Genomic DNA, 17,402 nt, shown 5'->3' with positions numbered 1-17,402 from the left:
AGGGACTGAACATTTAAATCGTCAGGTATCTCTTTTGTTTTCTTTAAAGTTAGAAAACAGATTCTGAAAAGGAAAGGAAAGTTAAAAGCTAGCTAATCTGTTTCCTATCAGGACAGGACAGAGGGGATTATAACCACCTGTGGTAAATGCCTACCAGTTCAGCTCTGCTTGAAATGACCTATCTTACAAGTTTGCTGCATTCCTCTCTCAGAGAAAGTTACTGACAACTTGAAGAAGTTTGAGATTGTACCATGCAGAGAGTATCATTCTAGACTCAACTAACATATCAGTTTATACGTTGTAATACAAATGAAAGGCACATCAATTCTGGGCCAACATTTATCTGTGTATTCCTCCTCTGTTCAGTTCTTACTTGTCCTATGTTTTATAATCTAAACTATGGGCTCAATTCAATTTATTATCTTTGGCCAAGAATTTAAAAACAATAAGCCAAAATGTCACATTAAACATCGCTCAATTGTCAAAGGAACAAAGTAAAAAATTGTAGTTTAAAATAATGGAAACCTTCATAAACGTGTATAACAGTGCTGCTATTTTTACATCTTGTTTTGGCATAGATATTCCAAAATATTGATGCAACAAAATAGATAAAAAATGACTGATTTATCTATGCAAAATTAGTATCTTCAGGAAAATAGTATACTGGATCATCTAACCCAGAACTATTATATTCAAGCCATGAATTTCTGAGCATTTCTCATATACAGTTTCAAGAAAAACATCAGTCCCTGAAATTTATTTCTTCCTGAAATTTGCCTTCTTAAGATACAAGCAACTGAATAATGCTGCTTCCTTTTGAAGAAAATGACTTTAAAATGCTCTAGGTAGAATGCAAATAAGGATTTATTTAGAATGAATATGAAGAGAATATGCATATTAAAAGTCCATAAAATTATGTGACTTCGACTTTAAAATCCACATAAAAATAGATATCAGAGTTAACACTGAGAGTTTAGATGAAAATAATTATTATAAACAGCATGCTTAAAAAGACTCGGACTTATGACTAAAGTATAACATAGGCAACCAATGCTAATATGATTGTATCCATCACATTTAATAACAGCATGAAAAAAATCTCCATTTCAAAACTTATTTAAAATGCTCTGGATGACAGCCCTTAAAAAAATATTCCTCAAATTTCCAACCAAAATTCCTTTGAAAACAGAAAATGAAGAAAACACAACAGGAGTATCAAATTATTGCTGCAATTAAATGGAAATTTTTATTAATTAGAAAACTTGGTGACCAGATAGAGGAATAAAATTGATAGACCAAGTTATTTCATTTACAAAAATGCACATATGAAATAAATAGGAAAAAGCTTCTAGTTTATAAATAGAGTTAGTCAATTATTTGCTCAATTATATGCAAACTTTTTGGGAATCCAGATGAAATGGATGTTTCTCTAAGAAACTATAAATTATATAAAATGGTTTCACGTTAACTAGAAGGATACTTAGAGAAATAATGTTCAAAAACTAAAAATATAACAAAGGCAACCAAGCTGATATAATAAATCAATCATTTTTTAACAGCATTAATAAATCTCCATTTCAAACTTTGGTTTAAAATGCTCTGGATAACATCTCAACATTCACCAGATACAGGTATTTTCAAGTAGGAGAAATACTACAAAATTTCTAAGTAATATTTAATTCCAGTACTTTTTAAGTTTTCTAGACAAAAATGATAATTAAATTTTTCTGAATTATTTTTTGAAATCAGAAAACATTAATAATGTATTCATAAACCTATTGCAATGAGAGAATACTAAAACCAGTCTCCCTGTTAATATTGGTGTAAAAATCATTACTAAAAGTTCAGCAAACAGGCTTAATTCAAGAATGTAAACATGGTATAATATTAAGAAATATATTAATACAGTTCATCATATTAATAGGTCAGCATAAAATTCATACAGTCATTTCCTTGAAAATTTATTTAATAAAGTTCAAAAATTATTTAAAAACCTTAAATAAAAATAATGAATACATAAGCATAACATTAACTCATAAGCCAATATCGTGCATAGTACAGTAACATAGGAATTAACACTAAACTCAGGAAGACTAACTAGGTTGTGTGTTATTAACACTCCTTGAATATTCTACTCAAAAGTCTAATAAATGGAATTAGAGAAATGAAAGAAACAATATAGCAATTTTAAAATTATATACAAAAATTACCTTCAAATGTACAAAATGAGTTAGATGAAAGAAATGAAAGGATAGATCTCATTTGTAACATGATATCAATGGAAGCACTTTTTAAAATGTTTACAGTGGGCACATATAACCCATTTAAAAATTGAACACTTTTTTTAAGTCACTAGGTGAAAGGGATTAAAAGGGATAAACTTCCAGTGATAAAGTAAATAATTCATGCGGATATAATATTCAGAATAGGAGTGTAGTCAATAATATTGTAATAACTTTAAATGGTGACAGATGGTAACTGGACTTATTGTGATGATGTAAATGTACATAGAAGTCTAATCACTATGTTGTACCCTGAAAATTAATAAAACATATGTCAATTATTGCATCAATAATAAAAAAAGACAAGAGCTTTGGAGGTTTAAAAAAAGCAATATGTTTGATGGCAGCAAAATATAAATACTCATTGAATATTTTAACAAGAAATCTGAAGGACAGCTATAGTTAAAAATCTGTAAATCTATAAAAGCTTTTGAAAAAAGCATAAAAGTGGACTTGCCTAAATAAATGGAATGACATGTCAAATGTCTGGAAAAGAGCACTCATCATGGTAAACATACCCATTCTTTCTAAATCAGTCTGTAATGAAAATCAAAATTCCAAGAACTTAAAAAAATGACACCTAGAAACTTGATTCTAAAATTCATTCTTCCCTATCAAATACACACATGTAACAGAAAAGAAATTCACTAAATAAAAAGTTACTCATGTAGTAATTGACAAATAGAACAACAGGGGGTAAAAAAAGACTTTCTGTAAAGAGAAATGAAGAAGAGGGTTCATCATTTAATTTTACTGCCAAACCAGTAAAAACAAATTTAAAGTATAAATTCAAAGTTAAGTGTACACGTAAGAAGAAGTGGCACATTTCTAATCCTTGTACTTTCTTTTATTTTACATTAAGTCAAAGCTGTACTCAAGGGTATCCTAATCAGCCTTGTTTAAGTTTCCCACTTCACCCGTCCAGGTTCTGAAGGAACATACCCCTTAGAGCTGGGAAACATGTGGCAGGAGAATGGGTGGATAGGTGGATGCACAGCCCTGACATGACTATAGAATCTCTAGGAGATATTTGGATCTCTGAGGCTTTTCCCAAGAATAGTAAAGCCCTAGCCACATGAGCGTGGGGTCAGCTAAGTGCTGCAAAGCACCATAACTCCTCACTGGGGCAGCCAACTTTGCATCTTTCAGAACCAGTTCATAGACCTGGAACCATGGACAGATCCTGCTTAGTTGTGGCCACTCCTGGAGAATCATTTGGATCCAACAGATACTAAAGGCTATCCCCACAGAGTGTTATCAAATTCCATCCACCTATTCCCATAACAGGAGACTTCTATTCCTACTTGCATGCTGGTTCCTCTTAGGCCCTGGATGCCAGGCTCAGACACCCTGGGCAGGTCTGGCTTAGAAACACTAATGTGAGAACTCCCTTGAGTCAAGATGACTTGGCAGGTTAACCCCATGGAGCCTGAGGACAGATGAGTTTCAATCCCACCAATCGCACCTCTAGCCGGTTGCTGCCTCTACTCCTAAATGTTTCCTTGCTAAGGTTCCTTCTGGGGTGTCAGGCTTGGTCTGGTTTGAAATGGGATATTCCTTAATGAAACCCTAGATCCAAAAGGCACTGAGGAAGATCCCACAGACCCTATGTTCAGATCAGTACTCCAAACTACAAGACCCTCCCAGGCACTCTGTATCCCTGTTTATTTTTAAGGCCTGGATGTAGTCAATCTTGACTGTGGAAATGACATTAGTGTTGATCTTAGTCTCTGGCTCAGGGATTTAAAACCTTCTCATTGCTGATGCTGGCTGAAATCAACAGCAGAGAGCTACTGTTGGAGGTGAAGCAGGTGGTTGACTAGGTGGTTCTGCCTCTGGGAATCTATACTCAATATAATTAATAAAATATATTTTTTAATGTAACAAAATTATATGCCAAAGTTTGAAATATTGATTCTGAGACTTGACATTTAGTTAACGGAGGGAAACTCATAACACATTATTGAACCTAACTCATTTAAGACATCTATCCAGATAAATAATGATGAAGTAAAATTTGCAATTAAAATGAAACTTATTTTTTTTAAATAAAGACAGTATATGCTTATTATAGAGAAGTTCTAATATAAGGAAACAATAATGAAAGCAATTACCACTCCTAGTCCTTCTAGAGAATTTTCATTTTGATTGAGATAGTTTCTTATCTTAGTATCTATTATTTATTTTGTAGCATTTGATATATATAAAATTGTTTTTACTAAGCTGTGACTTTTAAAAAATATCCAATGTTTACTTTAAAAATAAAAAATATGGGGCAGCATTAATAAAAATCATGCACAATATCAATTACTTAGGGATTTTTAGATATGTTTCTATATGTTGTGACTTTTAAGAACATGCAACACAAATACATTTTCAGGGGCTGGTAAGAAGAAAATATGGAGATATTGCTAATGATGATAAATATGTGTCTGGTGATTTACTAGTCTTCGTTAATTCAATAAAAAAGCCAAAAACTTATATAATTTAAGACCAGGCCATCAAAAATCCATAACAACGAGAATAACTGTTGAAATTTTATTTTATTCTCTACAGCAATGATGTTTTTGTAAAGCAATGCAAGTAACTTGGGTCAGCCACTAAATGGGGGGGGGATGTTTAGAAGAAAACATACCAATTTCATGTTAAGCAGTCATCAGGTATGTTTCGAGATTTCACCTATACCACACAACAAGGATATATTGATACTTACTGGGTCACACTTCTTGGGAACAGCAAAGAAACTGAAGCAGATGAGGAATTGCAGACAGGGTCAGACTTTCTTCTTGAAAATCCTCTTGGGTTACAAAAAGCATCATAGCACATACTAGACCTAGCACATACTAGACCTAGAATCTTTAATCACAGGAATTTGACAATTTCTTCTGCCTTCAGTAGCATTTCTTGTGTGATTGGCATCCCTTTGTATGTATTTTAATAATTAAACAGAACACACTTGAATGTAGATATTTTAATGTCTTCCTTTCTGGTGCCATGGAACACCTGGTTCTAGTTTTGCAAGAAATATGAAATTGGAGTTATTCCTCCAACACTGAGTGTTTGTTTTACCAATAAAACATAGCTGACTGTTTAGTTTCCGGATGTTATATATAAAATGCTATATATATGCAAACTATATATTATATATATATATAAAATCTCCAAACTATGTGTATAAATATTGCTTGATTAAACAACCAGGAGAAGGCATGTATACACTATCTTAGAATTCTTCATGTCACACACAATATATATACACATACTCACCCCATACTTTCATAACATTTCTCTATATCTTATTTTTGTTATATTTATAATTATCTTACATATATTTTATTTTCTCATTTATTGTCTCCTACTAGAATTTAAGGTCCATGAAGGCAGAAATTTTGTTTGTTTTCTACTCTACCCTCCATTGCTTGGTTATGCCTAGCTCATCATGTATATACAGTAAATATGTGTTGATTGAATTAACAGATGAGGGCAATATAATTCCCAGTTTATGAATGAGGAAACTGAAGTTGATTATTTAGTAACTTTTGCAGTGTCACACAAATAATAAAGAGTGGAGCTGGAAATTGAATCCAAGTCAATATTATCTAAAGTTTATATTTTACCCCTAAACCAAGATTAGTGCCTGCAAACCTGGAATATACCTGTATTTCAACTCCCTATGGATCTATATTGAGTCTACAAATAGGAAGTGGATATATGCATAAGTTGCATACAAGAAAACTTGAATATTTCCTACCTGTTCTGCAATATCATCAATTGGTAATTCAGTTGACCATTCAGTATATTAGAGGACCACTGCTCCTAAATTCCACCAAAATCTTCTTTATATTTATCCATTTGAGATCAATAACCAGTCTGATTTCTTTTATCTATAATATATCCATTAACAGGAAATGAAATATATATTGACACTAAATAATTATGCCATCCTGTCAGAAACTCTCTTTCATTGCTATTCTTTTTATTTTACACTTACAATATACTTAAGTTGGTGAAAGAACACAGAGGAACAGATTTAATGTGACTGAAGGCTCCCCCCACAGAATCTTAAATAGCACACAGACTTTTCTTTGGAAAAGCAGATACAAGATTGTAGCCATTAAGAGGCCATGAAAAAAAGGACAAGGAACTTAACAAACATTAAGATTCCTCCACAAAGCATTTCATCTTTGTCAGAATTTAATTTAAAACATTTCTGACATTCAGTTATTCACTGTAAACAGACTCTGAATCAGATCATCTGCTGCCAAATTGAAATTATCAAATAGACATAAACCTGAGTGTTTTCGGCATAATGATAGCCCATAATGAAAAAATTCTTCCTAAAGGCATCATGTACTGTAGATATTAAGACAAAATCTAAGAAGGAAATGGAGACCTAAACAAATAGGCTTGCATACTCCTAAACAAAGAAATACCTTGAGAAATAACATTGAAACTCTTAGATTTTAATTGGATCTAAGCTTGATTTCATACATTTTATGTTATTTTACCAGTGTCATACATTTATCAACACCCTTGCAAACTGTCTTCTTATTTATTTGCATTTTATCTTGTTGACATGTGTTAATGAATATTCAAATTGATGGATTAAAATAGATTAACAACTAAATATAGCAGTACTGCCACATACTCAGGGCAATATTGTCAGGCATCAAAATAGAATCTCTGTTAGCCACATGTGGCTGATTCATATCACAAAGGACTCAAATGCCACACCGGAGTGTTTCCCAACTCACAGTCAGGTATTTTACTAATCCAGAGCCTATTACCTTCCCCTTTATACATGTTTAATTTCCACAGTCTAGCTGCCTATAACATTGAAGTATAAGATGGCACAGTCCTAATCTCTGAACACTTGCAATATCTTGGGCGCTTGATTTCATTTTAAATAACTTGGTTAGAATTATCTGTTTGTTGATCAAATGATAATTGGGGTTAGTTATGCAACTTGTTACATCTGAGGGAACCCTGATGAAACTATCAGCAGATTTTTCAGTGGAAACTTGCTGGCCAGAAGGGAGTGCTTCTGTAACAAATTACCACAGGTTTGTGTCTTAACACCAATATATTGCCTTACAGCTCCATTTTTCAGTGGTCCTTACTGTCTAAAATCATGGGATTAGCAGGCCATGTTTCATTATGACTGCTCTAAGAAAGTTTCCATTTCTTTGTTCATTCAGAGTGTTGGCAGAATTTTGTTCCTTTTGGTCCTACAAAAGAAAACATACTAGAAACCACTGAGCCTTATACTTTAAAAAAGTGAATTATATGACACGTGATTTACCCTTCAATAGATATGCTAAAAGAAGTTGCTGAGCTACCTATTTATGTGTACATAGTAGTCGATATTGGCAAATATTTATAATGTTTCAAGGAGTCTTTGATGATTGAGTTATCACTCATGGTCTTTGCCCTCTACATTTGTATCATCATCTAATCATTCATATAATGTAAAAATGTGTCATAACTTTAGCCTACAGCTAAAGTACTTCTCAACCCAGTATATGGCAAAGGTCATATGAGAATGAGTAACCATAGGACCTCAAAAGATAGTATTGCTTCCTGATCAGATGTTCAATGAAGGCCCCTTAAAGGATGTGATGGCTTCCAGCCAGAGGGAAGAATAAAAATCTTAGAGGAAAACATAGGCAGAACATTCCCTGACATAAACTGTAGCAACATTGTTTTGTATCTTGCTCCTAAAGCAAAGGAAATAAAAGCAAAAATAATAGAACGTAATTCAACTTAAAAGCTTTTGCACAACAAAGGAAACTGTTGATGAAATGAAAAGAAAACCTACTGAATGGGAGAAAATACTTGCAATGATATGACCAATAAGGGGTTAATATCCAGAATATACAAATAGCTCATACAACTCAACATCAGAAAAACAAACAACCTAATTTAAAAATGGGCAGAAGATCTGAATAGACATTTTCCAAAGAAGACATTCAGATAGCCAACAGGCACATGAAAGGATGCTCAGTATTATTAATCATGAGAGAAATGCAAATTAAAACCATAATGAGCTATTGCCTCACACCTGTCACAATGGCCGTCCTTAAAAAAAAAAAAGTGTTGGTGAGGATGTGGAGAAAAAGGGAATCCTCGTATACTGTTGGTAGGAATGTAAATGGATGCAGCCATTATGGAAAACAGTATGGCGGCTTCTAAAAAAACTAAAAGAGCTACCATATGACCCAGAAATTCCACTCCTGGGTATATATCCAAAAGAAAGAAAAACACTAATTCGAAAAGACACATGCATCCCAGTGTTCATAGCAGCATTATTTACAATTGCCAAGATACAGAAGCAACTTAAGGTGTCCATCAGCAGAAGAATGGATAAAGAAGATGTGGTATATATTTACAATGGAATACTACTCAGCCATAAAAAATAATGAAAATTTGCTATTTGCAACAACATGGATGGACTTGGAGAGTGTTATGCTATGTGAAATAAGTCAGAGAAAGACAAATACTGCATTATATCACTTGTATGTAGAATATAAAGCATACAACAAACTATTGAATATAACAAAAAGGAAACAGACTCACAGAACAAATTAGTGGTTATTAGTGGGGAGAGGGAAGGAGGAGGGGCAGGTTACAGTTAGGAGATTAAGAGGTACAAATTCTTATAAATAAAATAAGCTACAAGGATATATTGTACAACATAGGGAATATTGCCAGTATTTTGTAGTACCTATAAATGGAATATAAGCTTTAAAAATTGATTCACTATGTTGTACACCTGTAACTTACATAATATTGTACATCAATTGTACTTCAATTAAAAAAATGGGGAAAAAAAACCTGTCACGATACTTTTCCAACTGTGAAGGACTATAATTTATGTAAGGTATTGTGCTGGTGAGAACGACGACAGTGGTAATAATGAAAATGGTATATTGAGAGCAGAATAAACTGGAAACATTACCCTTGGGCTTCTACATTAATCTCTATGTAAAGGTAAGAAGAATGTAATTAGGTTGGCAGCTTAAACATGGAAATGAGTGATATCTTATAGAGATGTCATGAAGAAATTATTGGCAGCTTGTTCTACTCTCAACAATCAATTTCTCTTCTTCCATTAAAGATTTAAGGAATAAATTGTATAATTGGCATAAAATCTTGCATCGTATCTGATAAATTACACGTTATGAATGTATGCACTATTATAAATCACACAGAAAAAAAAAGCTTGGTCATTTGAATGTTATGACCTAGTTATGTGACTTAAATTTTTCTCTCAAGCAAAATAAGATTTTTGAAATATTACATAATGACTTTCAGAAGGTTAAAGGAAAAAAGGTCAAGGTTTGAGAAAGCAATTACACCTGTTTGTCCTTAACTGTGCATAAGTGGCCCTCCCTGAACCCTTCATACAATATATATCATTCTACCCTATAACCCATAAATCATTTGCAAAGTTTAAAATTTATTTCCTAGCTTACAGTTTAGACACAAAGCTCTGACATGTCATCTGTGTGGGTGGCTGAAACAAGAGGAACTGGATTTAAAGAGAATGAATAAAAGTATGAAGAGATGTGGGCATGCACTAAAAATTACATAGTGAAAATGTATGTGGTTATGTTACAGGAAAATCACTATTGACTAAAGGATGAGGGGCAGGGATTTTTGTAAGACAATGTCTTAAAAAAGACAATGTAGTTTAGGTTAAAACTCATATTTGAAATGGTATTTAAAATAGAAGAGAAGTTTAATACTTTTGATGAGCCAGTTCCTGCTGGCCAAGCAGAATCAGAACAGGTCAGTTTGACAACTAGACTTTCCAGGGATCAGTGAAAGAAATAGATGAAAATGTAACTGGTGATAATTGAACCTGCAGTAGCAATTGACCATAACCATGAATTCTGAAATATATAAAAGGAACGCCTGTGGAATGGTGTAAAAATGTCAAAATTCATCAAAAAAAAAAAAAAGTGATGTCCTTGGGAACCTCTCCAATTCCATACTATGTTCTCACTTTTCCTAAATTTTTGCTCTCCCACCAGAAGTATCACAATTATTCTGCTTTAATCTTCCTTTTAAAGCAATACTTTAAGCAAAGTAATGGGCTTAGCATGTTATCTTATAACCTCTTTCCAGTTAGTGATTCTGTATTTTTAATTTATAATTTAATTTTAAAAGTAATTGATGATATGTCCATCTCCTGACACTCTGGCTTTACTTGTCATTTGTACCATAGCTCCAATGCTTGATTTGGTTTACAATCTCAATTAATCAATTGAGATTTAAACAAATCACTTAATTTCCCTGAACCTCAGTTTCCCCAGTGAGAGATTTTCTTTAATATGGCTACAGATGTAATCCATATCATTTCAGATGGAAAGATGTATCAGTATTACCTACTTGATGTTGAATCCCCTCTAGATTCCCTGTCATCATAATGCTCTTTGTACAAAACCTCTTACAAATGTACAGTGCAGTTTGTATTTGGACAGCCCAGACCTTAGCAAACCTTTTACATTGATGAATATAATATATTGACTAATAATTGACCATAAATGATTAATGATACATTGATCCATTAATTGGACATTGATGATTTACATTGATTGAGCATAACACCAAAATACACAGGTTCAATTTCTGTTCTAAAGAGAAGATATTTATGTAACATATGTGCAAAAGAGCTATGTAAAGTAAATGGCATTAAAATGCAAGGTATTATATTTAAGTTCACTTATGACAAATTACGTTAACATGTCAAACTGACTTCAGACTGTGTACCTTATTAACCAGTCTGCATATTAAAACCACATCAGTTTTCCCAGGGTAGAGCTTTTCAGATTTTGCTAAGCACTTTTTTTTTATTTCTAACTCGCAGGACCAGAATATTCCACTTCATTCTCTCTGTTTATCGACGTTCTACCCCTCTATCAATGATGATATCATTACATACCTCCTCTGCTCATTTAATTTTTTGCCTAAATCTGAAGAAATATCTCTTATCTTAAAATAACCATCATGTTTACTTCCAAACTATAAATGTTCAGAATAGGATGGTAGTTAACATCTGTACCACTTAGTATGGACTTCCTTTAAAGAAGTCAGAGTTAAGGTATTCTTGCCTCATTCTCCCTGATAGCACTTAGGATAAAAGAAAAGAAAAATGCACCTTTGGGAAAATAAGAAAACATCCAGACATTAAAAAGCAATATACTATCTTTTATATACATATTCTTAGATACACAAAGGCAAGGGAGAAAATGTAGCAGTAACTAGCACAGTTGGCTCTTGAGCATATGGTACAAAATGTGCTAAGTCACTATGTAAGGGATTCTTGACACACAAGAGTGAATAGTTTGTAAGAAAGTATCTAAGATGTCTTACTGAAATCTAAGTTGTTAACGCCTCCATCTTTTCCCCCACACCCTCGTTCAACATATAATTGGTCCCAAAATAATGCTCCCATTTACAATGTACTCTAAAGGAAGAAATATTTATAAACTGAAGAAAAATATTCTGAGTTTGGATGCTAGTTTGGGACAAATATTTTACCATGAAAAAGTAAATTTAAATAAAACCTCTCTAAAAAGGAGAAAAGATCAAACAAGGGAGGTTAAGACAAAAAAGCAGAGAAAAATTAAATTGCAGAGCTCAAAAAAATGTAAAGAGAATAAATACAAAAATAAACACATTAGAAGTATCAAGATGGGAACAAACAGCATCTTGAAACATAAAAATCCTATAGAGTACAGGCTCAAGGAAAATAAAGCCAAATTAAATTAGAAGAAAAAGGTTTCAGGATAAAAAATAGGTATAAAAGATAACAATCCATATATGCATAACTGGTATACCCAGAGAATAGAATGAACTGACGTCATTGTACCAAAATTTAAAAAAAAAATTATTCCCCTTGAATAAAAGATCTGAGTCTACAGATATAAAGCATATAGCTTTAAAGAAACTTTGTAAAAAATTATTAACCTTACAAACCATTCAAATACTTGATTTTGGAAGTTAATGTAAGACTCATATAGTCATCAAAGCCAAGAAACAAACATATTTTCAAGAAGGATTAAGTTTCTAAACCTCTTGGGTTTTTCCCCTCAATAGAAAACTTACTGTTTAAAAGCAAGTTCCAGAAAGTTATCAAAGAAGAAAAACAAGAGAGAAAATACATTTTGACTCAGAGACTTTGTATCCAGTTGAGCTGCCAATCTGTTATCAAGACCACACAGATTACATTTCCCAACATGCACAACTATGACAATGTGTGCATCCAGGTACATTTCTTGAGAAAAATGCTCTTGAAGATGAACTTCAGTCAACTAAGTTATGAAAGAAGTGTTTCCTAGAAAAAGTGATAGAATTGACTATTAACGTATAGATCAAAAGTTAACTCTGCATATTCAATCACTGAACAAAATGTAAGCAAAATTATAATTTATATATAGACATCTATATTATAGTAGAAATAATGTATCAGTGATTCAATAAGTAGCATCATTCAATGGGTATTTTAAATGTTTTCTTTTCTCTTCTGAAAAGTGATTGAATTCCTTACCTTGTCTTCTTTGAGGCCCATGCCTAGCTGTTCTTCATAGTTGGCAATGATGTATTTCAAAAGTCAAACAGGAAAAAAAAAAAAAAATGGAGAAAGTAGAAATTTATGGGGAAGTAAAAAACTGGTACATATATTTGGCCTTGAGGAGAAATTGTGTTTTAAAAAGGAAAACAAAACACAACAAAAACAAAAAAATTAAATTATGGATGAAAGAGGAGTACCAGGGTGTTTTATAGAGTGCAGTGCTAAAACAGATGTGGAGTGTGATAAAAATTAATGGTAGATAAAAGGAAATTTATAGATCTTCTGCTATTTCCTGTGCAGTTATGTTTAATTTATGGTGTTTGAAAGATGCAGATAAAGAATTTCTGTAATTTTGAAATTATTTTCCATATACTGAGTCACATTTTTGTTGTTTTTAATTGTGGAAGAAGTACTAATAGACTAGACAACTTGAATCATGGCTTTAATCTGGTTACATAATTTAAAATAATTGAATGTAATTGGATGAATGAGACATTGCTGGATAATACATGTGATCTGAATTTTCTCATCTTCTATTTCTAGAGGTTCAATAAGTTAAATTATAATTCATAAATAATAGAGCTTTAGGTACATTGTTTAAAGGTGAGGCCATAACCACTAGAAATATTAAAATAATAATATAGAGAATCAAATTGGGTTTTAGATTGGGAAAACACAATTAGAATTACACCATTAGTTTGCTGCAATATGGTTGTATTAGTTGTTATTTGTTGTTAATGTAACTTGCTAGTCGTACCCCTCTTGCCAATCCAGCTACCTTAGCAACACCCACTACTCCATGTACCTTCATGATTCAAACCTGAAGGGAAATCTACTCCAGAGTTACAAAAGACATCCCTTATCCTGACTGCTTAGTGCTCAGGCCATGACAATTGTAAAGATTTTAAATTTATTTATTTATTTATTTATGGCTGCATTGGGTCTTCATTGATGCATGTGAGCTTTCTCTAGTTGCAGCGAGCAGGGGCTACTATTGTTTGTGGTGTGCGGGCTTATCATTGCAGTGGCTTCTCTTGTTGTGGAGCACAGGCTCTAGGCACGTGGGCTCAGTAGTTGTGGCTTGTGGGCTCTAGAGTGCAGGCTCACTAGTTGTGGCACACAGGCTTAGTTGTTCTGCAGCATGTGGGATCTTCCCGGGCCAGGGCTCAAACCCATGTCCCCTGCGTTGGCAGGTGGATTCTTAACCACTGCGCCACCAGGGAAGCCCCCAGTCATAAAGATTTTAAATGACACTCCTGAGCTTAAGTTAAAAATACTGATTTCCACATTTTCAGACAAGAAAATCTGTAGATATCCAATAAAATTGATCATTCAAAAATATAGGTTAATGAAGTAAATAAGCTGTAAGTCATCAACATTATAATGAAATCAGGCACATGCATTCAAAGCTTTATAATTTTCAAAGCATTTTCACTTGTATTATCTTATGTGATTCTCAGAACAAACTTCTGGGAGCAGTCAAAATGTATTAGTAGATATCAGAACTGAGATTAGAATCCAGATCTACTGTCACTTAAATCTATAAAAAGCTTAATCTGTAGAATACTGCTTTATTTATAAAAGGGTTTAAGGTGGTTAAGAAAGAGGAACGCTGAAGAAAAGGTAAACGAACACTTGCTAAGGGAGGAAAATATTGCCTAGTGTCTTTCATCTCTTAATACTGCAATCCTAGTGCTGAAGATAAGGTACCACATGTCTTACTCTTTGATATTAACAGTAAGTAACTCAGAAGATGTTCCAATGTGTGTTGATCATTGATAATTGTGCTTCATTTCTACCATGATAGCTTATTTTATCTATTAGGCGAAAGCAAAACAGTAAAATCGATGGCTTGTTTTAGACACACAAGCACACAGACACAGACCTTTTTGCCCCCTCAAATAGATATAAAGTCTCCTGTAAAACGTATTGGCTTATTTTCATTAACTGGATTAACTTTCAATGTTAAAATGTATTCATCATGTGTTTTTAGTCATTTTGGGGGAAAATCTTTATCTGCTTTTACTGACATAAATCTGCTTTGAAATTTTGCAGACATTTATTATATCATTTTTATTATTTATATTAGATGTCCACTATTATGCAGTTATGTCTATGTGTAGTATGTATAATAATACAGCTTTTAAATATTAACACAAATAAATTTTAAAAAAATAAACTTGAATGGAAAAGATGGTATGGATTTAGTTAATTTGGCTAAGTACTACTCATTGCATGTGAGATAGCATTAATAGTATACCAGTGATTAAGGCAAAATTCTTGACCTCAATGAACTAGGAACAGAATGGGTAGAAATAAAAGAAGAATGTAAGCAACTAAAATATAACAAAATCAAAGCAACCCCTGTGGGATGTGGGAAATTTTTAAAAAATTGTTTATCTTATTAAGGAATGCTATAAGAACATGATTTAATGAGGGATATAGCACATACTGGAGCTATGTGGGTGCTACCTAAGACCAAGAAAACTAGTACATCAAAGGATGAAAGTGAGAATTAGGTGGGCCTGGATTTCACTTCAAATGCCAATCTGACAGATTGGTATTGTTTATCTCGTGGAAATACTCTACTGACATGCATTGGTGAAATAGTTCTATTATTGATTATTTCACTAAGATCAAGGAATGAGTTATGATAATTTTCTTGCTATACCATTAACAGGGAATGTATAGATAGGATCCAGCAGTTGTCCCATTTAACTAGTCTAGAACAAAAGAGGTAAGACTAGTGGTAGTTAAACTGGAAAGATTGGGCACTATTTAAAAGAAAATAGAGTTACCAACAATTTCAGAGGAATTAGCTCTTGCAGCTCTGTGGCTCTGCTCCCAAAGGCATGTTCCATGTCGTATGTATCTCTCAATTTGCAGTCTATTTGCTGAATTGCTTCTGCTTGGAATGCACCCCTTCTTTCCAAGTCTTCCCCATGGGATTATGCTAAGTATCAGTAGATTTCCTTTGAAAGTATATATGCGGAAGCAATTCAAAAACTGTAAAGCATTGTGAAGGGAGTATATTGATAGCAGAGTTACCTCACCAGTTAGCTGTTTGCTTTACGACTATTCTGAGACTATTAATGTCCAGAGAATAGGAATCATTGTTTTGTGGACCCACTGCCTCTACAGAATGAGTCATATATAGTCCTGGCCACACCGGCCACACCGTGGATCTCCCTAAGTGCTGAAAGAAAATAAAGCACATCCTGAGTATTCGGTGGGATCACATTGTCTCTGCTAAATTGGTTTAAAGTATCCATCTAACAGTGAAGCCACAATCACAGCTATTGCAAGAAAATATCCCTTTGGGAAACATGTGCCTTGGCCTCCACTGCCTTCATCTTTAGGTGTCTCTTCAAAGCAAAAACTCAGTGCACCGTAGTAGGAAACGCAAATCAGAGGTCTCTTAGAAGCAATAGCAAAATAGCATGGTACTTTCTTTTAAGTAAGCTATCTCAGACATTTACTTTACTTAACGTGGGTAAAATACACCTTTATCTAATTACAGGTTTTTGTAAGCACATTGTTATGCCAAAAAAGTGAAGAAAATTAAAGGCAAGTATATTTTAGAAACAATTAGAAACTTTTAAGGCATATTATAGATGTCTAAGCCAAAGATTTGCAATTAAGAAAAATGAGAGTCCCTGTCTGGGCCATCTGCCTTATATGAGTATCAGCAGTACAATCTGAGTTTCTGATGGAAATGCTCCTGATTATAAAGTGGGATGAAGTATGTGGAGGTACCATGTGAATTGAAAAACATTGACTCTTCACATTGTGTCAGCACAGCCTCAGAGACCCTGTGCCTGCTTCTTGCCTTTCATTTTACAAAGGGATTATTAAAGCCTATCATATTTTTAAAGGAAATGCATAGCTGGCTGAACAGTTCTTGTTCATAACAAATTTATTTAAAAATAGCAGGGATAGAATGTTCTTTAAAATGGTTTTTAGTATCAGCTCAATATTCCAAAGAAAGCTTAAATTATTTGAGTTTTTAAAAACTTTAAAAAATACCTGCCAGTAAGCTGGCTTAGCTTTAATTAAAGTACTTATTAACTCCATTGTAATTACTGTCTCACTATCATAACACATTAACTATTGGTATAGCCAAATAGCCAACTATGTAAGGGGGAGACTGATGTCAAGCTAGAATCTCTATAAAATTCCCCATTGTACGCTATTGTTCCTTTAATATTTCATAGGCCTATATGTAGCTGTTAAATTATTCAAGCCGCCTCCTCTTCTTGAACATCACATCTTTTTTATATGGGTTTTGTCAAAGGGCCTGAAATGTGGTCGTCTACAGGAAACCTGATGCTGCATTAAGATGCATGAGCTTAGCTCAGGAGGGACTGACAGCCTTTTCCAGAGCATTAAACTGGAACTCTCTTTGTGTACCTTTGCTAAGCAAGAGAAAACCTGCACAGGGAAAAGGATCATGTCCAATAATGTTCTGCTTTTCCCAGAGCAAATTAGTAATGCCTTCTCTCATGAAAACCATACAGATATTTGTGTCTTAAATAGTTCTT

The sequence above is a fragment of the Delphinus delphis genome, chromosome 6, assembly GCF_949987515.2.
Source record: "Delphinus delphis chromosome 6, mDelDel1.2, whole genome shotgun sequence".
NCBI lineage: Eukaryota > Metazoa > Chordata > Mammalia > Artiodactyla > Delphinidae > Delphinus > Delphinus delphis.
This window is presented reverse-complemented; position numbering follows the sequence as displayed.